This window comes from Thamnophis elegans, chromosome 1, assembly GCF_009769535.1.
Source record: "Thamnophis elegans isolate rThaEle1 chromosome 1, rThaEle1.pri, whole genome shotgun sequence".
Classification (NCBI taxonomy): domain Eukaryota; kingdom Metazoa; phylum Chordata; class Lepidosauria; order Squamata; family Colubridae; genus Thamnophis; species Thamnophis elegans.
The window spans coordinates 110,377,605-110,403,023 of NC_045541.1; the positions used below are offsets into that span (position 1 = coordinate 110,377,605).

The following is a 25,419-nucleotide window of genomic DNA, read 5'->3' on the forward strand; positions in this document are numbered from 1 at the left end:
AAATTATTTTTAAAGATATTTGTATTTTAATGTTTTAAAATTTTCAATAAAGGCTTTTAAAAAAAAACACAACAATCATTACTACTTTAATAAGTGCAGCGATTCACTTAATGACTGTAGCAAGAAAGGTCGTAAAATGCGGGGAGAAATTCACTTAACAAATGTCTCACTTAGGAACAGAAATTTTGGGCTCAATTGTGGTCATACGTCGAGGACTACCCATATTTATCTTTTCAAGATCAGCAAAGATAGCCTCCTTATGGAGACTGTTACTTTGTCAAATACTTCAAAACCTGTTTTTGATTCCATGCTGTACAGTATCACTTACTAGCTACTATGAATTCAGAAACAATACATGCCCTTGAGAGTTGAATGCGAATTGGTAAACAAATGCTACCACCTGACGTATTCAATTTTCCATTCCCTTCAGGAAATGCGGCCAAACTGTATCAGAGGACAGAGCGCAGCACCTAAGCTCTATTTGTTAGAGCAGATAAGCCTTTCATACTCAGGGATTGATACATGGCATTTTCAGATGTCACCGAGAAGAAGCCGTGAACAGTAAAATGTAAGAACACCTCCTGCTCACGAAAAGTGAAATTTTAAGAAAATGGACCCAATTTTCTGAGTTTAAGTCACTGTGAAAAGCATGAGAAGACTAAGTATTTTTGAACTGTTGAGTGAGTTTAAAGGTGATTTTAACTCCACTCACTGCTCAACACCACCCTTTTCTTTTTACAGCTGGATTGGGGTTTCCCCCTCCCTACATTTGGGCTGATTCATTTCAAAACAATGTTTGATTTCTCTCTCTCTCACTCACCTAAATAGAGCTTGTGGATGGCTTAGGTTTTCATTGGTGGGAATCCCCAGCTTGTCCCAAATCCTGGGGTCAAACAAACAGTAATATTTTCTTCTTTCCTCTTCATCATCCAAGACCCTCTTATTCCCTGAAGTTTCTCTTATACATATCACTTAGACATACTGAAAGAAATGCCTGGCTTCAAAAGTAGTACATTCTCATTTAATCTCCGAAGATTGCTAAATGTAAGAAAGGACTGATATCAGGAGCCAGGGCATCTTAAAACCAACCAACCTACCTATCTACCTACCTTCCGTTCCTCCCCTTCCCAAAATACCATGCTCCATTTTTGGGAAAGAGACCCACCCTACCTTTTTTGAGAGTAGAGACTCTTGCTTCCCCTAGGTTTCTTCCTACTTCAGGGAATGAGTTATGAATGGAATAACTATTCAGTCTTTTGTGTTTACCTATTGATCCAGCTAAAGAAGGAACACAGACTGACTCAGAGAGGATTTCTCTTGGTATTTGGAAATAGGCAGGAAAGATATTTGCATGGTGGTCTCAAAACAATGTGGGTGTCCAGAGCTTAAACCAGTGGAATCCCACCCCCTACCCAGGGGTGGAATTCAGCTGGTTAGGATTGGTTTGGGTGAACTGGATGCTAATTTTACATCTGGTTCACCCAACAGGTAGTTGCAAGATTGGCTGGCCCCTCCCACCCCTCCCCGGAGTCTCCATGCGGCCCATTTTGGATGCCAGGTAAGTGCAGGGCCCATGCAGAGGCTCTGGAGGGGGGCAAAAAATGGGCCTCCTGGAAGTTCTGGAACTCCAGAAATGTGCTTATTTCCGGCCTCTGGAGGGCTTCCAGAGCCAGGTGAGGCTGTTGTCGCCCTCCTGGGGGCTCACGGAAAGCCTCTGGAGCCCGGCAGGGTGAAAATACCCCCCACGCCTGGTGCAGTAGATCATGCCCACCATGGCCACACCCACCCAGCAACCGGGCAGTGAAACAGTTGCTAAAATCTCATCCCTGCCCCTCCCCCATGATTCTAACAAAGATCTGTTGTTACCTGTCACTCAATGAAGCAGCAGGGGAAAATGGCCAAAGCCATCAAGACCCAATATACAGACCAAACATTGTGTTAACATTACCTTCTTCTGTAACTGAACAATCCCAATCAACAAATAACAAAAGTAGTACTTCTTTTGTCAGCGACGTTATCTTTCGTTAGTGCAGAATAATGCGAAAGTGAAAGAAAAAAACTGTCATAATAGTTTGCAGTAATTTTAGATCCACCCACCAAGTTCATATGTTAAATTGGTTTTGCTTGATTGTACCACACCCTTATAGCTTGCAGATGTCACTCCTAGAGTGAAGTAACTGATTAGTTTCATATTCATCAGTTCTCATCAAGGATTATGAGTCACCTAGTGTAATAAATATGTACACAACCTTGTTCTCAAATTTTCAAGGAAATAGGACATATAAATAGAATAGACTTAATTTACAGTGGTTTAATATATGGAAATAGTTTAAATTCCTTTGTCTTGACATAAAAAGAAAGTAATGTTATTCCCAAATATGCATGTGATATCTATTGCACATCTATTGTGATAGATTAGTATACCATAATGCAAATGCTAGGATAGATTTCTTACAAGAATAGAAAGGGCATTGGTACTTACCTGATATGCCTTTTCTAATAAGATGGAGATAGCATCCATGAATGGGTTAACACAGTCCATGTTCTGATTGGACTGAGTCTGATTATTAATTAATTATTGGTCTACATAACCTGCCTTGTGAGTGTCCCCACCCAGCTTTCCGGCGAAGTAAATAAACACAGACTCAATGTGTTATCCAACCAAACTTTACTTGCAATACCAAGGTAACTTACAAATTGAGAAATTGAACACTTCCAATCACCCTTTGTACCAAGCAGATAATGACAACAAGAAAGAACAGTTCTTCGACATGGGTGGGCCCTGATGCTATCCTCCACCTTATTAGAAGAGGTAAGTACCAAAGCCCCTTTCTTCAATAAGAGTGGAGATAGCATCCATGAATGGGACATACCCAAGCCTGGCCACTCAAGGGTGGGCTGTAGACTGTTCCAAACCGAAGCCCTGAGAACCAACAGACTGTAGAACCCTGCGTCCCGAATGCCTCGCGTCGATGGATGCGAATTTGTCCAATTTATAAGTCTTAAATAAAAGGAGAAGGAGACACCCAAACCGCCACCCTGCAGATCTCGTCTAGAGATGCTTGGGTGGCCCACGCCGCAGTGATAGTGGCACTTCTCATAGAGTGGGCAGTAACACCTTCCGGCACTGACTCCTGACGAGCCTCATAGGTCATTGTGATGCATTTACGCACCTCCCTCCCTATGGTGGCCACCGATACCTTCTTACCCAATGAAGATTCTAAAACGGAAACAAATAGTGCCTCCGAACGTCATACTCCGCTGTGCATTGAATGTAAATCTCAAGCGCCCAGTGCACATCCAACGTATGCCACTGTTGTTCTAAATGGTGTATTGGGGAGGGGCAGAAATTGGGAAAAACCACTTCCTGTGCCTTATGAAACCAGGACCCCACCTTGGGCACAAATGAGGATCCAGCCATAGTACTATGCGGTCGGGATAAAATCTGCATAAATCATCCCGCACTGAAAGGGCATGTAACTCTGATATTCTCCTGGCAGATGTTTTGCTACCAAGAAGGCAACCTTCCAGGTAAGTAGCCTCATGGGAACCTCCCGTAGAAGTTCAAATGGAGGCTCGGTAAGTGCCTCCACCACCGTATGAGGTCCCATGAGGGGTAGTGATGCACTGCTGGAGGCCGAAAATTGGTGGCCCCCTTCAGGAGCCTCTTCACCAGTGGATGATGAGATAGGGGCTGTCCCCCCCAGGTAAGAATAGTGCTAAGGGCAGTCACCTGTCTTTTGACAGTGTTAGGGGACAACCCTTTCTCCAACCTGTCCTGAAGAAATTCCAGGGCTTGGGAGATGGAGGACTCAGTGGGAACAATGTGTTTAGACTGACACCAATTACAATAAATCTTCCAGGTGGCGTTGAAGATGCAAACAGTTGACGGTCTTCTTGACGCCTGAATGGTATCTATAACCCTGGCTGAAAGTTCACCCCCCTGGAGAGTGCACCGCTCAATCGTCAGGCGGTCAGTTGAACCCCTGAGGTTCCAGATGTTCCACTGACCCCTGACGAAAAATGGCCCTGTCTGCTGGAATCTTCCAAGGTCTCTCCACCGATAGTGCTCGAAGGTCGGCAAACCACAGCCGTCGTGGCCAGTAGGGCGCCAGAAGGATGAGCTCTGCTCCCACACTGATAGTCTTGCAGATCACCCTGGCTAGTAAGGGCACTGGGGGGAAGGCATACAGAAGACCCCTGGGCCAGGGCAGCAAAGGGCATCCACAGGGCAATGGGTTGGGGTGATAATGTGGGACCTCCCCCTTCTCTGTGCGCCTAGGTGAATGCCCCTGCTTCTCCAGGTGTTTGGTCTTAGTCATGGCCTTGGCTGCCTCCTTAGATTTAGACCCCCTGTGCGATGAGGAAGAAGAGGTCTTATTACTGGCTTTATCCTCCGGGACTGCCTGTGTAGATGAAGGCCTGGCTAGTGAGCGAGGGGCCTGACCTACCAGAAGAAGTCCCTGGGTAGGCTCTTCCATAGCCTTGAGAGCCTCACTAGAGATCTCTGTAGCATTACTGTCTGCCATCGCGCTCTGAGTGCAATAAAGCAATTCAAAATGGCCTCCTTTAGCGAAGCTCCGCCCAATACAAAATGCGACCACACCTCCTGTTTGTGCTCTAACAGTCCCTGGCTCTGTAATGTCCAGACCTCGCACTCAAGAGCACTAAGCCTCCCATTGATGTCCCAGCCTTCAGCATGGTCTCGGCCATCCAAGAGAAGTGTCGGGTGGCTTTGCGTCAGTGCTGCGATCCTTGCCGTAACTGGAGCAGCCTCGCCGAGGGATGCGTCGTTGAATCCGACAGGTGTCCCGACCTGCGCTAGTGCGTGACAAGCCTTGCAGCCGGAGCTGCGGGCAGGCCTTCAGTCAATTTAAAGTGCCTCAGACCGTGGAGAGGCTACAAGGCAAGGTGCCGCCCTTTATGGAGACAGAGACAGGGCTGTGGGACAAGTCCCAGTGGCCAGTGGGTGGCGATAATAAACCCACTAATATAATGGTTGCAGCCACAAACTCACATAAAATGAAGTTCAGCAGAATAATTCACCAATTTTTGGAGAAAGGAATGGATAACATGATTGTCCCAGAGTGGACTGAGTCGGAAAGCTGGGTGGGGACACTCACAAGGCAGGTTATATAGGCCAAAAATTAATTAATAATCAGACTCAGTCCAATCAGAGCACGAACCATGTTAACCCATTCATGATACTATCTCCACCCTTATTGAGAAAACCAAGGTTTTATCTTGTTCCACCAATGAAACCTCCAGATGATTTCAAGCCCATCACTGTCTTGCAGTCTATTACACCAGGTTGTTATGAAGAATAAAAAAGACAACTATATACACCATTTTGCTCATGTGCAAATTACCCTTGTGCTTATTACTATAAAAAAATTCCATTTTGGTCATGCATAAGCAAAACCGAATAAAATTTAAACGACAGATATTTTCAAGTTCCTATAAAATGGTTTCATCATAGAAAGTCTCAATCAACCTGGAGCCCTTTAGATGTGAGATTCTAAGAATTATATTTCCAATTTAACAGGATGGTGCCTGGCTGGTACAGGCTCCATTAGAGTAACACTAATTGTAGCAGTCTAGCAATATATGAAAGCTTTTTGTCTGAAATGATTATATGTAAGTATTCCAACCATGGTTATGTAACAAGTGTGTTTTAGTGGAGGAAATGGTTTCGAAGTAGTTCCAAAAGAAGGAGGCACTTCAGGATTATTATCTCCTGTTCTGCAATCAGACATCTTAGGTTTGATTTTTTTTTTACATTTATGGACAGTGTGTTTAATTTCATCACTCTGCTGTTTGAAAATGCACTCATGTAGAACTCCTTTTGAAAACTGCTGCTTATTGTTCAGCTGAAACTGTAATCAGAGAATACTGTAGATGAACAAAAATCAGAAACAAATTCCAAAATAGCAATAGCAATAACTCTTAGACGATATACTACTTCACAGTGCTTCACAGTCCCCTCTAAGCAGTTTATAGAGTGAGCATATTGCTCCCAACAATTTGGCTCCTCATTTTACCAACCTCGGAAGGACGGAAGGCTGAGTCAACCTTGAACTGGTCAGGATTGAACTGCTGAAATGCTGACAGTCGTCAGTCAGCAGAATTAGCCGCAATACTGCATCTGACCAGCGTGTCACCATGGCTGGATAAAATGGCTACTGGATTCTGGATGACAATCCTGGAATCCTCACTCTGCTCAAGGAATGGTAATAATCATGCACTAAAAGAAGCTGGTGTCACTATTCACCTCCTTGTCAAGGTAACAGGAAAGTCTTTTTATGATCTCACTGCTAGAGGCTGTATCAAGGAGCAGGTGACTCAAGGAATAATAATAAAAAATATTTCAGTGCCTATTGAAGCAAATGTTGTATGGCCTGAATGTTACATAGTGATCAGAACGCTCTGTCCTTTTATTATGTGAAAGGGCTACAACCTGCATGCGTTAGTCTGCAGTAAAGAAATGAGCTATTTATGCAATTACTACTATTTATCTATTCATAAAAGCTCTGAGGAGAGTACCAACGGTATTCTTTGACTAAGCTGCCATCTTTTGGGCTGACCCTGAATGGCTGAACTATCATCAGAATTTGAATGCTTAAGGGCTACAGGACTTTGTGTTTTAGTGTTCACATTTTCAGTGAATAGAGAAACATCCTCTACACTAAGAGCCTCTACAATCTCTCTATGTGTAGATGTGAACCAGATCATCAGTTTGAAGAAATGGATGGAGAGTGTTTAGATAATGGACCAACTCAAATCTTCAGGCTAGGACTGGAGCCAAGATTGTTTGCATGTGCGTTCCTGGGTGGTAGGCATCACAGAAAGCAATAGTAGTGCCATGGATTGTTAATAACAATGCAAACTTCCATAAATCTATTTTGTTTTCTTGCTAAATTAGATGGGATGATCCGAACTTTCCCAAACTAGTTCTCTCAGAATCCTGGGATCGAACTCTTAAAACTTCATGACTAAAATGAACTGTTAAGAGTACTAGTACATCTGGATGATACCAGTTTAGGAGAATCCGTTAATTTACATACACTAAACACTAAAATGTTTGTTTTCATGATCTTTAACTGGATGAAACAGTGTATCATAGAGAAACATTTTTTGAACCAAGGTGTCTCAAATGGGGCAATTTTCAGAATGTGTTCAAAACCTGGGACCCTTGGCTCCCAGGGGAATGAAATTTTGGGAGGTTGTGCCTGCTTTAGTGCTACTGGCTGTGGCTGGGCTGCTGCTGTGATTATGTGATCTTCATTTTTAATGTTCTGTGATAATTTCCAAGGTAATCTCGCATCCCTCACCCTCATCCCTGTCTACCAGCAGTCACTTACCTGCTGGTAGACAGGGAAGGGAGAGGCAGGAAAGGAACCCCCATGCATCCATCTTGGCCCATGCCACCCCCTACAAGCCTTCCCCAAACTGTACTAGTGTGCCTTCCCTGACCTGTGCAGCACCTCTTGGGCACCCCCAATGACATGCACCACTCCACACATGCTTTCTCTTTTTGCACACTCTGAAGCACCCCCCCCCCCCACACACTCTTTCCAACTACCTTATGTCTCCCATGTTCCATTCCTGAGGAACTTCACACCTGTGACCCCATGCACTCTGCATTTCCCTCTATGTATCCCACATATAATGTGTCACTTCTTATACTATGGTACCATGATCCTTAGGTACCTTCTGACCTACACTGGCCCCCTCTATGCAATCCCTGACCCATACAGTGCGTCCCCCAGATACCCTTCCTGACCTAAGCCACCTACCCTTGTGCCCTCTCTGACCCATGCACCATTTCTAGTTCACACCCACACTCTTTCAAACCCATGCATCTCTCATGTATACCCTCACTCCCTGTTCCACCCAGCAGCAGCCACTTACCTGCTTGCTGACCTTAAACTGGTTAACCTCCTGCTCTTTCTCAGATTTTCTCCTGCAAGCTTTCCACATGCAAAATAAATAAGAGAATTCTAGGGAAGGAGGAATCCTAGAGCAGGCATGCAGAAGGACAGGAGGAGGAGGTGGAGAGAGGGAGAAGGAAAAAAAAGGCAGGAAAGAAGGAATGTTTCGAATGCTGTGTGGGTCCCACAAGGAAACTCAGTGGGGAAGATGGTAGGAAGTTGGACTTCGCTTCAAGCTTCCCACTGCTTTTTTGTTTTTCAGTAATCATTCTGTTTCCTTGTTTAGGTAATGAAATGTTAAGAATGACGACTCTCAATGATAAAAAACAATGAGTTTCCTGTCACAGCCACACCCTTGGGTTGTTACTCAGAGGAATGCAATATACCATTCTGTACTTTCAGCTCTTGAAAACACACCCTGGCTACAAGTGATTGCTGCATTAATCTGATGCAGAGCTCATGTGAACTTGGCATTCTCAGTATATTTTATTTATCCTACTCTTCATACTATGCTTCCTACGTGATACTATGCTTCAGCAGTTCACAGTATTCCTACTTGTTGTTTTGTTGCTTTTATTTTATATGCTAGCATATTTCATAGAATCTTCATCGGTTCTCATAGAGTACATGAAGGGGAGGAAAATATATTTTTTACTGACAGCGATCAAACATGCAACAGTTTCCTTATTACATAGGCTGATAAAATATGGCACAGGTAGTCATTGACTTACAACCATTCCTTCAGCAAATGCTCAAAATTTTAACGGCATTGAAAAAAGTGACTTATGACCAGTCCTCATACTTACAACTGTTTCAGCATCTCAACGGTAACGTGATCAGAATTTGGGTGCATGGCAACTGGCATGCATTTATGATGGTTACAGTGTCCCAGGTTCACCATCAGCGACCTTCCCCAGCCAGCTTCCGATGAGCTAAGACAATGGCAGGAAACCGGATTCACTTAAGAATTACAGTGATTTGCTTAATAACCATGGCCAAAAACCCCAAACCCAGGCATGATTCACTTGACTACCTTTTTGCTTAGCAACAGAAATGCTGGTCTCAATTTTGGTCGTAAGCTGAGGCCTATTGGAATTAGAAATCAAGGCCCCACCATCCTGCTTAGTATATACAAATTGGACAGTTGCAGTTCTGAACTGCAGGATTAATCTTTTTGTCAGAAGACTCAATACAGGTTGCCTGCTGTTTGAGCTTTTACCAATCGGCAGTGGACTGTTTTGTAGTAAGGAAATTTGCCAGTCTATTCTTATTATGAATCCTCAATTTATCTGATTGTTTGGATTTTCTCTACCTTGTACAGTAATTGCCTAATTATTTATTTTTAATTGCACTGTTGTAGTGCTGCTGTATATTCTTTGTCTACCTTATGATACAGTGATACTGACAGTAAAAAAATAAACATTGTTTATTATTATATGATGATAAGCATTCTTCCTACCCTTCTTGTGGCTGCACTTAGTACAGAATTTGAGTCCAATATTTATTATTCTTGTAGACGTGGCTATTACATATAATCAGTCTGGGCCCTTGCCGTTGTAATATTATGCACAATTTTGTCTCTTTTGTCTCAACAATCTCCAAAGCATGCCAAGGAAGAGTTTATGCTATTACAGTAATCTACACTAGAATAACTCCTCATATATTTTGAACTTCACTTCCAGTACGTTTGCCAAAAGGGTTGCCAGCTCCTGATGTAAATGTAAACAGAGGAATTAACACAAGCTAAGGAAGATTAAGGAGGTGCAACAATGGCAATTTGGCAAAGATATAGTTATCTTTATACAGAGATATAGTTATGAAGACTAGTTTTGTCTTGAATGTGCAAGCATTTACAAAACAGTTTTAGATAGCATAGATTCCAGTGATTTCTCTTGGCATCCATCCTAGCTATCAACACTGTATGCTTCCTCCTCATGTAGACATAAGCATTCAAAGTAGGCACCACAGTGCCATCTGAAATAGGAGAACAGAGTTGCATACAAAAACACATGGTAACAAAAGTTTTAAGCATCCTGCTGTTATCTAAATTTCCCTAACTGGGGTCATAAAATTAATGTTTCTTTAAAAAAACCAAGCAAAAACATATAATGGATAATTGCTGCTTTTGAATGTTGCTACATCTAATTTTCATCTAGAACCATTTCAGGTAAAGACTAGATCCTTTATTTTGTATCTATGGGCTTATGGGTATTGTACTGCCAGGCTACAATACCTATCAGCCCCAAACAGCATAATCAATAGTCAGGGATGCTTCATTTTAATGAAGGGATGCATAGTCTAATAAAAATTGGAGATGAACAGATTCCCTTCTCAGTTTCACTTTTCATAATTAAGGGTATCTTTGTGAACAATTTTAGCAAAATAAGAGTAACTTCAATCACTGTTTCTTTATCCCCTATTATGTATTTTTTTTTAGAAAATTTAGCATTTCAGATTCTATGCCAAAGGGTGTTTTAGAGCAGACACAAATCTAGCACCTGTTTACAACTCTTAAAAGCATCTCCAAGTTTTCCTATACAATCCCAAAGAAATATGCAGCTGCTTTAAAAGTTTTTAGATATGTCTATATTTATAACTAACTGTTGCTCTAGTATTTTTTATAAGTATCATCTTTATTGTCATTGTACTCTTAATTGTATTCTTAATTTCTTATCATGTTGGATACCAAGTTGCTTTTATGATAAATATTCCTTCTTTCATCCTTCTCGAAATGGGCCTTAATGCTCATTTTATTAGCCTCTTGGAATTTTATATGTAATGTAATGGGCCTTTGTGTCAACCCAGATATCATAAAATGGTTTAACTTAAAATATACAAGATATAGAACAATGGAACTAGAGTTAAGCCAAAAGAAAATAGAAAAGTAAATCAAATAAAGCTGTTGACTTAGCTAAAATCTTTTGTTTCAATGCTTAACAAGCAAATTTATAGGTAGATTCCTGAAGCTAAATAAATTGATGCCAGAAGAGCAATATTGAGAAATAGTTCTGAAGCCTATATATACTTTATCAAAAGTGAAACCAGATCATGAGCAGACCACCAAGAGGACAGGAAAGTTATATAAGCTGTAATTTTAAATAAATAATCTTATCCGAATCAATGGCACCACATTCTTCGTTACAATGTGACCAATGTGTCATCCCATTGGTACCAAAAGGGGGAAAATCACACATTTTAAAATGTATTCTTAATCAAGGTAGCCATTGACTAAGTAACCCATCCTACAAAGAGTTTCAGGGTTATGGTTATGGTTAGTCATTCCATACCTTTGTGCAATTTTGGGGTAATACAGGTTAGAATGCTTATCCTTTGGTCAAGTGTTTTCTTAGCTAGGATAATTCAATCTATTGTTCATGTTCTTGACTTGGTTCATACCAGATTGCAGGTAATGATCCAGCCCTAACAATTCCCAGAACAAATATATTCATACAATAAAATGGAAGATTCATTCAGTACACTATTTTTCACCTGTGGAAATGGTAGGAGAAATCTGTTTATACGGTAAGGATTTAATTATATGTTAGCAAACTCTGTAAGTAAAATAGAAAGTGTTGAATTTTAATATTGGCTCCAGCCCTTAGTTTACAGATTAATTGATATTGGTAATATACAATAGCTCCATGATGAATTACTTTTTGAGGTTACACATAAGTCCCGTGCTCAATAACAGCTTTATAACAAATATTTTACATAGTGCATTTTAGCCTTTCATAGAATTCTCTCCCTTGCAGATACCCATACATACAGTATGAAGAAATAAAATTTATTTTCCAAACAACTTGATTATCCTCTTAAAGCAGTCTTTGGCTCCCTGGCATTGATGTAATCACTTAGTTTTACATTGGGAAAATAAATAGTAACTAAAGGTAGATGCACTCTATCTCCCTTGGGTGAGACAATTTCACTACAGAGCCTTTACTGTAATTGAAGGAGGTGATTCCTGCAGCTTAGATTACTCTTGTTCATTTCCAGGTTTTATATTTGTCTGTTTGGTTTTAAATTAATACACAGTGCCTCAAACATCATGGGCATTTTTTGCTGGAATATCTGAAACACAGAAGCACCTTTAAAATCAGCCAGAAGAATAAACTTTTATATTTTTTTTCTGATCTATACAAAATTACTTAGTGCCATTCAAATATAGAGGAGATATCTGATGGCTGAACAACAGGATAGCTTTGGATCTTATTGGCTGAGGCATGAGTAGGCAAGAAATTAAAAATGGCAGCCCACAGTGAGAAATCAGAGACAATAGATTTCCAAGACTCAGGAAATTTTCCTGTAATGTTGGTATTATGGCTGTTACCAGGTTCCATTTGTTTTCTTGGTTCAAATTGTCTGAATAATTTGTCTAGAAGATGTCTGCCAGACTTGTATATTGATGCATAAGAAAAGTCATACAAAATCAACCTGTAAAGTTTTCATTAGAACTAATCCGTTTCTATTCTATTAACAGTAAAACACCTTTCACTATTTCCGTCTTTCTGTTAATAAAATCCAGAACTAAAAAACATTTTAAATCAATTTCGAATAAACTGAAATAAAAATAGCATCAGGATAAAACCTAGCTATGATGGGAACATGCCCAGGGAAATAAAAACCAAACCAAGAACAAGTTGGTTGTTGCCAAATAGAATATAAAGTCGAGATGACACAAACCACCCTGAGAAGACACTTCAAACCAAGGCGTCCTCAAGACAATCCCATATCTAGCAATCTAATTTCAGAGTGGGAGGAGGGCTGGTGAAGGTGGTCCTTAATTTTCTGCTTCTAAAATTCTAACAAAATATTAAAGAAGATAGGGCATACAGAAGATATACTGTATAAATTATATTTTGGTGGAATTTCAGGTGATCTCAGCCCTTCCAGGTAAATCAGAGAGGAAACATGACAAAACAAACTTATTCTACTTTATTTTAAAGTTACATTAAAATGAAAAGCACAACTTCCTGCTGCCATTTTTAGACACTTACAAGTGAGAAAGTACAACTTCCTGCTGCCACATTTAACAGCTTGATCCATTAGGTAGGGGTTTCCCTACATTTCTTTCTCTGACCCTTAGCCACTAGAGCTCCTGCCTCTCTTATCTGATTGTTTCCTGGGCAGCATCTTTGCTTCCCTTTTCCCAAGGTCATGTGTGTATTCCATTACAGAGGGAGTAGGATGGGAGAATTTGTTTTTTTTCTCATACTAGCTTCCCAAATTTCCACTTCCTTAATAAATGTGAGCCATAATGCAGTTAACCTTCATTGTTTATGTTTTAAAGGTTTTAAAAATGCATCGAGCATGTTTATGGAAAAAGGAAAACAGAATTAGCACAAGTATTTATTTATTTAATTTATTTATTTGTTAAATTTATTGCCTCCTATCTCATTCTGGGGCTACCCTAGATGGCTTATAACAATAAAAAGGAAGAAAAGTGCACGAGCAGAAGATACAGAACAATAAACAATGAAAAATAACGCGACAAGAAATACAACTATTAAGCAAACATTGATCTATAATGTGTGTTAATAGGAGAAATGTGTCCAAATTGCATAAAATTCTCAGGTATGGAAATAGTGCAGATTATAGATTGGAAAAAATGAGAGAAATCAACATTACATGTTTGTCTATCTTTATAACTTTGTCAACTCTGCAGACAATTGAGTAGTTGGGACCAGATCGATAGGTACTGTATATACTCGAGTATAAGCCTAGTTTTTCAGCCCACTTTTGGGCTGAAAAAAGCCGCCTCGGCTTATACTCGAGTCAGTGAAAAATTTGCCCGAAATGGAGGAGAAAAAGGGGCGGGGCCATGCCGCTGGGTGACACTCGTGAATGGCCCAGTGCCCCTGTGAGTTTCCCCTCCCTCTGTGTCAGTTTGCCGCGCAGCGCGCACCGCACCATCCCCCCTCCTCACGTTCTAATGTAATGCAGGGCTGTCTTACGATTCCCCTTCCTCCCCCTCCTGCCGCTCTGCAACGATGTCCCACCTCCTCCTTGTTATGGCAAGCAGCCACATAGCGATGTCCCACCTCCTCTGGTACAGTGATCCAATGATAGGAATCACTGTGCCGTGTGCATAGGAGGCGGGACATCGCTCCCCCGCGGCTGCACGGGACATCATCATCACAGCGGGACCTCAGCATCATGAAGGTGATGAAGTATTCATTGAATACAACCGCTAGTTACTGTTTTCTTTGAAATAATATTCAAAAAACATCTGGTATCTATTTTTATTTTTGAAATTTACCGGTAGCTGCTGCAATTTCCCACCCTAGGCTTATACTCAGTCAATAACTTTTTCCAGTTTTTGTGGTAAAATTAGGTGCCTCGGCTTATATTCGGGTCGGCCTATACTCGAGTATATCGGTAAGATAAAGTGAATGACATTTATTTATATCCCATCTTATTTTAGAAATAATTCACATTGGTGAGGCATATCCAGTATGCCTTTCTCTACCTATTTTCCACACAACGACAAATCAGTGAGGTGAGTTGGACTGAGACAGAGTGACAGGCCCAAAGTTACCTAGTTGGCTTTCATAGCTAAGGCAGGACTAGAACTCAAGGTCCCCTGATTTCCACTTGATGCCTTGATGTCAATCAACATACTACTGAGAAAGAGTTGAGGATTTTTACAGTACTAATGATGTTATGATGTAGTTACATTAAAGCCTTTGGGATGTTTAATTGTTGATCTTGTCATGCAGGGACAGAATTATATGGGAACATGAAACATAAGAACAATGAACAGGGAAAAGGTCAACAAGTGACAGACATCTGGCAGTAAGCAAGCACTAATATTTTAGGAATCAAGAAATTAAGATGTGCTGGGATAGGACACCTTCAGTTCAGAAGAACTGTAGTAGTCAGGGCCATGAAAAACAAGGAAGGAAGAGTGTTGTTTCACAGTCAGGAAGGATATAACAAATATGGTATTTTAATACAATACAGACAAAATGTATTGCAAAAATAAGCATGTGATTTGAATATAATGGTTTGGCCGTTGGAGAGGAAATGACACAGTATTTACTCACAAGTCACCCGTTCTGCAATGTGGCATATAGTTAGCTACAGAAGCCATTGCCTGCAAACGGGGGGAGAGTCAAGGGAATGGCAGCGGTGAAGAAATTAACAAATAAAGAAATATTGTTAAAAGGGATTATTTATAGAGAATATAGCACGATTTCAGCTGAAACACCCACAACTGACTTTCATCTACCTCAAGTACAATTCGAAGTGTTGCTGTGATGGTTAACTTCCTGAACGGTTAGGACCAGATTCCGTGAAAAACTGACCTCTCCAGATTAATCTGCCACTGCATTGAGATCCACTTAGAAAGCACAGCATAAGCATATATGGATCTCATTAATTCTGGGAGCTGAAGTCCACCCTCTTAAAAGTTGCCAAAGCTGAGAAACCTTGTATGAAACTCAAGAAGTTACCCCCCGGCAAGATGCTGTCAACCTGGCCAGTTTTAGAAGGGGGTTAGATAACTCCGTCAAAGGGTATCAACATAACTCACACGCCCGCCCGGAGAGGGGGGGGGATCGGACAAACTCGCTTCCTACTAGTGCCTTGCAATTCGATGCGCGATCCCCGCCCTCTTTGCTCACTTTGCAAGACGCACGTGTTGCCCTCAGCGTTGCAGGCACCCCCGGGGAAACCAGCAAACGACATCGGGGTTATAAACACGCATGCGTGCTGCCACGCTCCCCCCATCCGCTACTGCCTCCTTGGCCGCCGCGAAGCTAACGTTCCTCCCGCATAGAGATTTTAGACTACCCTTCTTTCATTGGTCGCTTCCCTCCCAATCACGCGCATCTAATCCACCCCCCTCGGTACTATTCTCTTTTGGAGGCAACGGGCGCCAAGGCCTTGGCGTCCCTGCCCATCTCGCAGCGCGCCCATCGTTTCTTTACAGTTCCTTAGCACGGATTACTTCCTTCCCTATCGGCCAGGCTTTCGGGCGCGCGGTGAGAGTGTGTCTGCGCGCGCCGTTTCTCTCCCCCCCCCCCACACCGCCCGCGTTCTGTCAACGTCTCGCCCCGGCTCCAGTCTTCTGGCGGCTCTGCTTAAGCGCGGTGGGGTTCCTGCTTTCCGTCTTCTCGCCACCCCCCCCCCCCACTCCACCGCCTCTCGCTTATTCCCTCCCCCGCTTCCATCGCCTTCTCCCCTCACGCGCGCCTCCCTCCCCGCTTCTCCTCCATCGGAGACCCCGGCACTGCGGGAGCTTTGGCCGGCGCGGAGACCCCCTCAAAAAAGCCAGTTTGCCGACGCGGATTTAGGTAAGGCGAGGCCCGTTGTGAAGGATCGAAGGGGGGGGGGGGGTTCGGAAACTTGAGAGGATGCTCCCGCTTGGGGCTGAGGCGGCTTTCGCTCGCTTCGACCCGGTTCTTCGTGGTGGGCCTGGCATAGAAACAGCGGTTATTCAAGGCGCCGGCTTGGTGTGTATGTGTGTGTGTGGTGTCTCTTGTCAGCGAAAGGCCGGGCAGGAGAGGGGGTATGCAGGCTCCTCAAGGCTGCCGGGCTCTCCCGGGACAGGATTCTCAGGGAGAAGGAAGGAAGGAGGGTTGTCAGCCCAGCCAGGGCCTGGACTCCCTTGAGAAGAAGGCAAGGAGGACGCTTGAGGCCAAAGATAGCGAGAGAGAGAGAGAGAGATAAGGTAGGTAGGTAGAGGAGATGACTCGCTGCGGTTGCTATGTGGGCGCTGAATCCCGGAAAGCGGCTGCCTGGGCGTCAGGAGGAACCCGGTGCCCTAGAGGAAAAGACCGGGCGGGAGCCGAAGTCTTCAAGCATCAATCCGTACAGGAGGCGCCCGAGAGAGTCGCTCCGCAAAGGAAAAAAAAAAGCAAAAAAAAAAAAAGCGGAAACCATCGGCTGCCGGTGTGCCAGCTGCGTGTCTGGAGGGGACAAGTGCGCGCGGCGGAGGGATGGGAAGGGAGGCCGGGGATGCCGAAAAGTGCCTTGTAAAGAAAAGCTGCGCGGCTGCTGTTCTTGCCCCTTTTTCTGATTTCTTCTCTCCTCGCGTCCTGGGAAAAAAATAAAATAAGAGAGAGAGAAATCCTAAATATGCACCGGGGGGAGAGGGGGTGGCCGAAAGTGAAATGTGTACTGTTCAGAAGAACGGGATAAAGGGTCTAATTGGATGCCGGTATTTTCTTTTTTCGTGATTCCTATTAAGAAACTACGTTGAGTTGGTCGATATCCATGGAGATTAATTGTCGATGTATCTATTTTATTCAGTGTTCTGATTCTTAAGATGTTTTGTGCTTCGTGTATCTGTCTTTGGATATCTTTTATTGTCTACTACTTTGAGTTGAATTGTGCTACCTGCAAAGTGAATCTAACACACTGAATTGATTTCAGTAAAACCTGCTGCTATGTATTCTTAACACAAGATTAAGGGTTTTTTTTGTTGGTCTTGGTTTGTTTGTTTTTTTTGCAATGGAGGGAATTATGGCATGAAAAAATCTTAAGTACCACATTACAAGGCCAAATCTTTTTTTAGGGTCACTGACTAGAAAAGTTTTCAAACCACTAATGTCTAGTGATCTGAACATAGCACTTCAGAAGTAAATATGAAACTGTACACTTTCTGTAATTCATATTGGGCCTTAAGTCTGCAAATATTTACATACAAAATTTGCCAATTGATAGTTTGGGAGTGGTTCTTTCAGTGGGATTATCTAAAACAAATTGATATAGCATATGCTTCAGGAGCAGGTTGCAAATGTTTAGAATTCTATTTATATTAATATCTGTAAGATTTGGTCTGGAATATTTTTTAAATTTAAATTGTTTAATGGCTAGTAATGTTAATAACAGGTACTGATATTTCTTTTATAAAATTAATAATTTTATGTCTTATATATCCATGTTTTAAATATATATTCAGATTTCAGCAGCTTGTTTGCATAAGCTAAAAGGATGGCCTTTAATCTTGGAAGTATACCTTCAAGGCTATTACCATGTCTTTCCAAAATTATATTGATTATAAAAAATAACATAATATTTTAAATTTATTAGAAGTAGTTAGAGATCATGATTATAGTTGCTGACAAAAGAGGACTTAGAACTTTACAAGAAGAAACTGTTGTCCATTAATTTAGTATATGATGTGGTTTAACTTTGAATAACAGTTTTGTTTATGCATGCTTAAATCTATTTTAACTTCATATTTAAATTCTGCATATATATATATATTATATATATATATTATATATATATATATATATATATATATAACTGGAGTAAGATGAATTTTGTTTCGAGTTCAATGTAAAATACAGCGTAATAAATTCTTACAGTGTTTATTTTAGGAGACTGTTGCTTGAGCTACATAGTAAATATATATAAAGTGATGAGTTTTATTAACATTGGTCAATAGCCACTTAGGCTGTAAAAAAAAGTTTCATAAACTGATTAAAGTACCCATTGATAGTGTAGGAATGAGTTAAGATTACAGGGCAGTTTATTAATGTACATACATTGAATGTAGCAGGTAATTCTTCAGTTTAAAAACAAGTTGTTTACTATTAGAACACACGAGTGTCAGAGTACATTTCAGTGTTTTAGAGCTAAGGATAATATAAATGATTTTCTTTTTAAAGAATTTTTTTTGAGACTGAAATCATCCCAAGATTTGAAGAAAATGTGGATTTGTGGCTACTGTGGTATTTACATATACTGAAAAAAGTAATACAGTATTAAGTTGGTCTGGAGGGGGAGCTAGTGCCAAAGCAAAAGAAAATTCAAATTTATGCTTCTCTCTTTAAAACATAAGTTTCTTTCTAGCTTTATGATTGTGTATATTGTTATAAAAATGTTTGATGGGGAAGAAACCCTATGCAACTTAGAACAGTAATGTTCATATTATTTCATTTAGTGCCCATTACAATAAGTGCATTATTAAATAAAGAGCTTGCATACAGTGTATTGCACAATTCATAACAAGTGTGATCATTCTGGATATTTCAGAACTCAAGTCTTTTTATTTATTCATTTCATTGAATTTGTTAACCCATCCCATTCCAACGGGCAACGACATTAAATACTACATCATGATTATCAATTTCTTTTCAGAAGTTCTCAGTTTAAAGCTACTTTTTATTGAAAAGACTTTTATAACCTGATAACATGAACTTAGACTATATGACCAATCGACTCAGGTTCTTGATTACAGTGAAATTTACTTTTTATTGAACATGCAATTTAAATCACTTCCTGGTTTAATTGACTCATACGTGATTTCCAAGAATGCAATGGGTTAGAAAGCAGCCATTAATTTATTTATTTTTCCGACGCCACAAGGAAGGTTGGCAAAATTTCACTGTCTACCCTTCTGTTAACTTTTATTTCTTTTGGAGGAAATGTAATGATTTATGGTGGTGTGATTAGGATCAGCATCAATGTATATAGGAGCTAGGGGCATGGGTGGTGGTGGTGATGTATTTCCATTCTTGTACGCTCCTTTCTATTACCCCTTGTGGCTTAGGTTGGCGAGGGGAGTAAAAAACTGATAGCATTTCTAACAAAAGTTCTTTGTTTGATTTTTTTTCTACGGTTTTATCTCAAATTTGGAAGGACAATTTCTATGACAATCTCAAATTCGGAGGGATACTTCTTTGGAGAGCACACTTGACTGTGAGAATCAATTTTGTCCCAACCCACCTGAACTGTTATAAATTAAAATTTCTCTGTAATGGTTAGCTACTGGAATCACTTGACTAGGTTAAAGTTTTCTGACTCCCTCACATAGTTAAGTTTGTTCTATGAACAGAGTTATCAGTTGGCATGTTGGAAGATGCAGAAGTAGATTCTTAACGAGAGGCCAAACTTTAGGTCTGGGCTAATATTGCTCATTACTTGTTTTATTTCAATTTTAGAATAGAATAACAGAGTTGGAAGGGACCTGGGAGTCTTCTAGTCCAACCCTCTGCCTAGGCAGGATACAGTACTCCACTCCAGACAAATGATTATCATTACAACTTCTGGAGCAGTTGTTCCACTGCTTAATTCTTCTAACTACCAGGAAATTTCTCCTTAGTTCTAAGTTGCTTCTCTCCTTAATTAGTTTCTACCCATTGCTTCTTGTCCTTCCCTGCTTTGGAGAATAGGTTGACCCCCCTTTTCTTTGTAGTGATCCTTAGATATTGGAACACTGTTATCGTGTCCTTCTTTTAATTAAACTAGACATACCCAGTTCTAGCAACAGTTCTTTTAGCCTCCAGTCCCCTAATCATCTTTGTTGCTCTTCTCTGCACTCACAACATCTTTTTTACATCATGGCGACCAAACTGAATGCAGTATCCCAAGTGTGGCTTTACCCAAGGCATTATAAAGTGGTATTAACCCTTCACATGTTCTTGATTCTATCCCTCAGTCTATGCAGACTAGAACTGTGTTGGATTTTTTTGGCAGCTGTAGCACACTACTGGCTCATATTTAAGTGATTGTCCACTAGGACTCCAAGATCTCTATCATAGTTACTACTATTGGGCAAGGTACCACATATACTGTACCTATGCAGTTTTCATTCAGCTAACGTCTTGAATTTAGTTGGGTTTTGGTCTCGGCATTCCTTATAGTCGTTTATTAAAAGACAGGTTATTGAGTTTGCATAGTGGCATATTTACACTGTACTAATGATTTGCTTAATTTGGTTTCTGTTCTTTTAAAGAGATATAATATTTATTGTACTGGCATCTTGGTTTTGAAAAGTGATTATGAGGTACAGTGTCGAATTGAATGTATTACTCACAGAAGACATTAGTAAAAAAGAATTGGCATAATCAGTGACTCTGTTGCTGCCAAATCTTACTACCATGAGTGAAGGCTAGGATATCCCTAATCTACTAAATTTTGAAAATGCCTTTTAAAAATCTGAACTATTTTTAAAAAAATAAAGTTGAATTCTCAAAATACTACTTAGCCCATCCCAATAAGCCACTGGTTTGTCTTAATCATGTTTTTTTAAAAAAACCAAAAACATAGATACCTGGTTTATATCATCTGATGCGATAAACAAGCCATAATATTGGAATTGACTAATTCTGAGTCAATTAAAACTTGTATCTAGTTAAGGAAAACTTTCAATTTGTTCTCTTTGAAGAAATGTCTGTTAATTAGTTTTTCAGTTAAGTAAACCCCTTTATTTATATTTCGTTAAACAATATTATTCCTTGGATTGTATTACAGCTGTGGATACTAGGTTTAGTTTAATTTAGTGTAGAGGTTAGTTCCAATAAAGGAAAATATTTGTATCTCAGGGTTGAATTGAAGATTCTTTGTGCTCTTTGAGATTAAGTTGCTGTCTTAGAAACTGAGAGATTGAATTTTATCCTTTTTTAAGCATGAAAACCAGCTTGGCCAGTCCATGTCTTTCTCAGCTCACCTCATCTCATAGTGTGTAGGGAAAATAGGCGAGGAAGGAGTATTATAATGTTCTCCGGCCTTGAGTTGTTTAAATATGTCATTATACGCACTACAAGAGTGTATCTACATAGCCTGTAACACTGCTTTGCCTTTAAATCCAAGTGTTGCACAGTCCCTTATGGTTAAACAAACAATCTTATTTTCAGTGTGCTCCACACATGGAAGTATCCAACCTTAATAAAATTATACAAATTAAAAATTATAAAAAAAATATATCAATATATACATCATGAGGCATATGCAATTACAGTAAAAATAATATACACTGTACCATACAACTGCAAAATCTAAACTTATAAACCTGATTTGCTCTGCATCTAAATTTACTACCAACATTTACAACAAAGCAGTTTTACATTTAAACTTTGCTAATTGCTATTGTCGACACATTCTATAATCTTTTCTACTAGTCAGTTTATCTATAAATAAATTTTAAAATATTTCTTAATATTTGAAATTATTTGTTCTTACGCTTTCTTCAAAGCAGTTAAATCAACTCTCATACTTCTGCCTAGTTTGCTTTATGCAAGGATAAGGTAAATTACAAGATTACAGCTTTTACAGTTCCTTCCTTTTAACCATAATGATTGAAGCTGATTGGAATTGAAATCAGAAACATGTAGAGTCATCAGATGTGCATAGAGTTTTGGCTACTTACTGTGAACAAGCCAGTAAAAGAACTTAAAGATTCCAATAAAATAATTTATGGTTCCAATTTACCAGGAAACTATCAAACCTAAATTCTTCAGGTGAATGTAAACAAAGCACAGATAGTTCCAACTGTCTTTGTTTAACTTGTGACGATAAGAGGACTTAAGCTTCTTGGTAAACCCAAATTCTTTACAATTTTGGTTTGCCATTTAATCCCCAGTTTTTCTTTATGTAATATGTTCTTAAATGAATGTTACTTTAGATACAGTACTTTTCTAGGCTCTCATTGTTATTTCTTTTATGCCAAATATAAATTATGTGTCAAATTCAGTATTTATTACAAATAATAAAAAAACGTAGAAAATTCAAACTTGAAAACAATGGACAGGTTTTAGTCATTATTTACCAAGAAAAAAATAACCATGAAATGTATAATGTATGTACATTTCCTCACTCCACAATGCTAGCACACATTAGTAATCCATATAACCATCTGCCACATTAAAAGTGGGGATTATACCATCTGCTAAACAACCTTGGTTGTAATGTTTTAAAAAAGCCCAATATCAATATAATATAAAAACTTATCACCTAATTTAAAATGAAATAATTAATATACCTTTTGCAAATGACATGTGGGTATTCAGGTACTGAGGACTTAATATCCACCAGCTGATGTAAGGTTGTAAGCTGATGCAATGAGGATGATTCAGCAATATATGGTATCACTCTTTAAGACTTTGGTGAGGTGTATTATAAGGGTAGCCATTAGAGGGCATTTCTCTCTCGCATCTTGTATCTTATTTCTCTCCTTGTGTCCATAGCTGAGTGGTAAGAAATTTATCTCCACTCATATGTTCTGTATATATTGTATATAATCCACTATTAAATGTATAAAGGCTCTGTGTGCTGTGTGTTCTTCTTTTGCTCCTGGGTTTATCTCATAATAATAGTCACGCTGCCAAAACTCTGACAGGATACTAGTTTATTGTTCAACATTTATTCATTTGAACACCTGAGCATGCCAAATATTCTGAAATCATATTGTGGAGTGTTCTGAAGTTTTGTTCTAAGGTTCAGTACTAAGGAGATGATCTAAATCTTCTGATGTCTATGATTGTATCTCCCCCTCCCCCAAATCTTCAGACTCATTTGGAAAGTGTGATACTCAATAAATAGGTCCATATTCAATCTGTCATCCCTGGTTTGAGGTAATTGAAGAGCAGAGATGAGAATGATAGAGAATCAGTTAAGGCAGCCACCACATCTAGCAATCCCCTGACAATAATTGAATCAATTAGTCCGCAGATTACATGGCAAGTGGGTGCTAGGATTGCCATTGCTAAGTAAGGTGAGCAAATCTCTTTATTACAATTTTTAACCACCCTTATAGTAAAAAAATGGAAATAGTTTGGCACAATAATTGTTATTGGGAAAACAAAAACAATTGAACAATTAAATGACATCTAATTAGGTTTTATTGCAGTTGTATAACTCAGTGAAGATATTTTGACTCTGATATGTGGGGTTAGCCTCCCTTAAAAAGTAATAAACATAAAAATTTATTAGTGTGGCCCTCATATTAACAATCATTGGGAAAATCAGAGCATATCTTGGGACATCATAAAAAGATCACTATATAAGGACATGTACAAGAATTTCTACCATCCTACCATAACAGGGGCAAAGTCTCTGCAAATAAGGTATCCCATGGAATCGTCCCACCAGTACAGCTGATAGGAGGAAATCAAATCCAGCTCTGGAAAGGCCCATCTATATTTGGTTAGATTTACATTGTGTAGATATCCCACAGTAGAGCACGTGCGGCTATCTAATATTTAGCAATAGACTTCAGTGGTACTGTGATAACATTTCGATGATCAATGTTCCTGATTTCTCTTTTACTATTGATTTGGCCTTCTCCAGGATTAGTTAGCGTAAATATTCAGGAGAGATGCAAAGACTGTGAAGTTCTGCTACCCAGACATACTGCCAATGAAATTGGTAGCTGACAACAGCAGAGGAGTCAGGCATATGGGGGTCAACATGATTCTAAATCCTGAGATTAGAAACCTAATTCAGGTTTGAGCCTTAATACTTGGCATATTAGCTTCAAGATCTCAAGATTGTTTTGGGGATTGCATTTTGGGATACCAAACAAAGCCTTAAGTAATTTGATTGAATGAGTGTAGGTTTGTATATGGGTCAAATTGTAACCCATTTATTTATTTAAAACATATAGCTTTCCTATTAAAGCATGTTCAGAACTTTTCTGCCTGCAGCTGGATTGTAATTTGCCTGTATTGCCCATGAAATTTAATTATTGCTTGTGTGCTCTTTTGACAGGAGAAGTGACATAATTTACATGGGCTAAATTAAAAAAGTATGATGTCAACAGGCTCTATTACATAGTGATAGCAATCATAACAGTCCAATTGCCATTATATTCCCAAAATGTACAAGATGTTAAGGAGGAAAAGGCAGAAATCCTAGGTAAAGAGAGTAGGTGATGCACAGATGTTGTGACAGGTGGTAGGGAACATGGGGTTTGTGTGTGTTTGTGTGTGTGGTTGGAAGGCATCCATAGGAGGGCCAAGAGTAACCAACCACAACATTAAAATGTATAACCTAATTGTAGTGCAAAATGCACTGTTTCTAAACATTGCCTCCTGAGTATCTCCACACCTTGCTAAGAGGAAAACTGGGGTTTGTTGTCTAAGATTTTATTTTAATGATCCTTATATGCCAGATCTATCTTATCCCAGCTAATGGAAATAAGATGAGATACTAATTTTCACATTTGCAGGTAGAAATCTCTTTGGGTTTTATGCCTCTTCAGGCCGCAGATTTAGCAGCTAATCCTATCCAATGATTCAGTTTAAAATACAATTAATCACAGAACTACAATCAATAATAGGTAAATCCCAAAGTATTACAAATACATCATAGTTTTAATCACTTTTCTCCCAAACTAGATTCTAGAAACCTGTTAGCACCAGGCCAAAACTTTGACCACACTTTCAGCTTGGTTACCAATGTAATCTCAGTCATGTACTGAGGTCTAAACTGCAGTGGGAAAGAGGCTAGAAAATCTATCTTAAAGCTCTCTGTCTATATTGCTGGTTTGCATCTTCTCAACAACCTCTAAAAATGAAAGGGAGTTCTTGAGGATATGGATCATTGCCTCCTTTCAGACAAACAGTATAACATTCTCTCTCAAATAAGTTACCATTTTAGCTTAGATCCAGTCAAACTATCAAATTCACAGATTGTGGAATTATAAAACTAATTTGGGAATTCAGAACCATTTTAGTTCTAATCTGTGCTTGATTTGCTCAGTAATATTTTTTTAAAAAATATGTATTAAAATTCTTAATTATGGATAAGTGTGAAT

The 25,419-nt window shown here is 39.6% G+C and overlaps 1 protein-coding gene across 1 annotated transcript in view; it reads left to right on the forward strand.

The window, feature by feature from the left end:
- Positions 1–15,819: 15,819 nt before the first annotated feature.
- FUT8 (fucosyltransferase 8) overlaps positions 15,820–25,419 on the forward strand; it is an 86,333-nt gene continuing 76,733 nt past the window's right edge. Inside the window, exon 1 of the mRNA XM_032209423.1 lies at positions 15,820–16,225. The gene's annotated coding sequence lies outside the window, so the exon portion shown is untranslated. The remainder of the gene's footprint in view (positions 16,226–25,419) is intronic.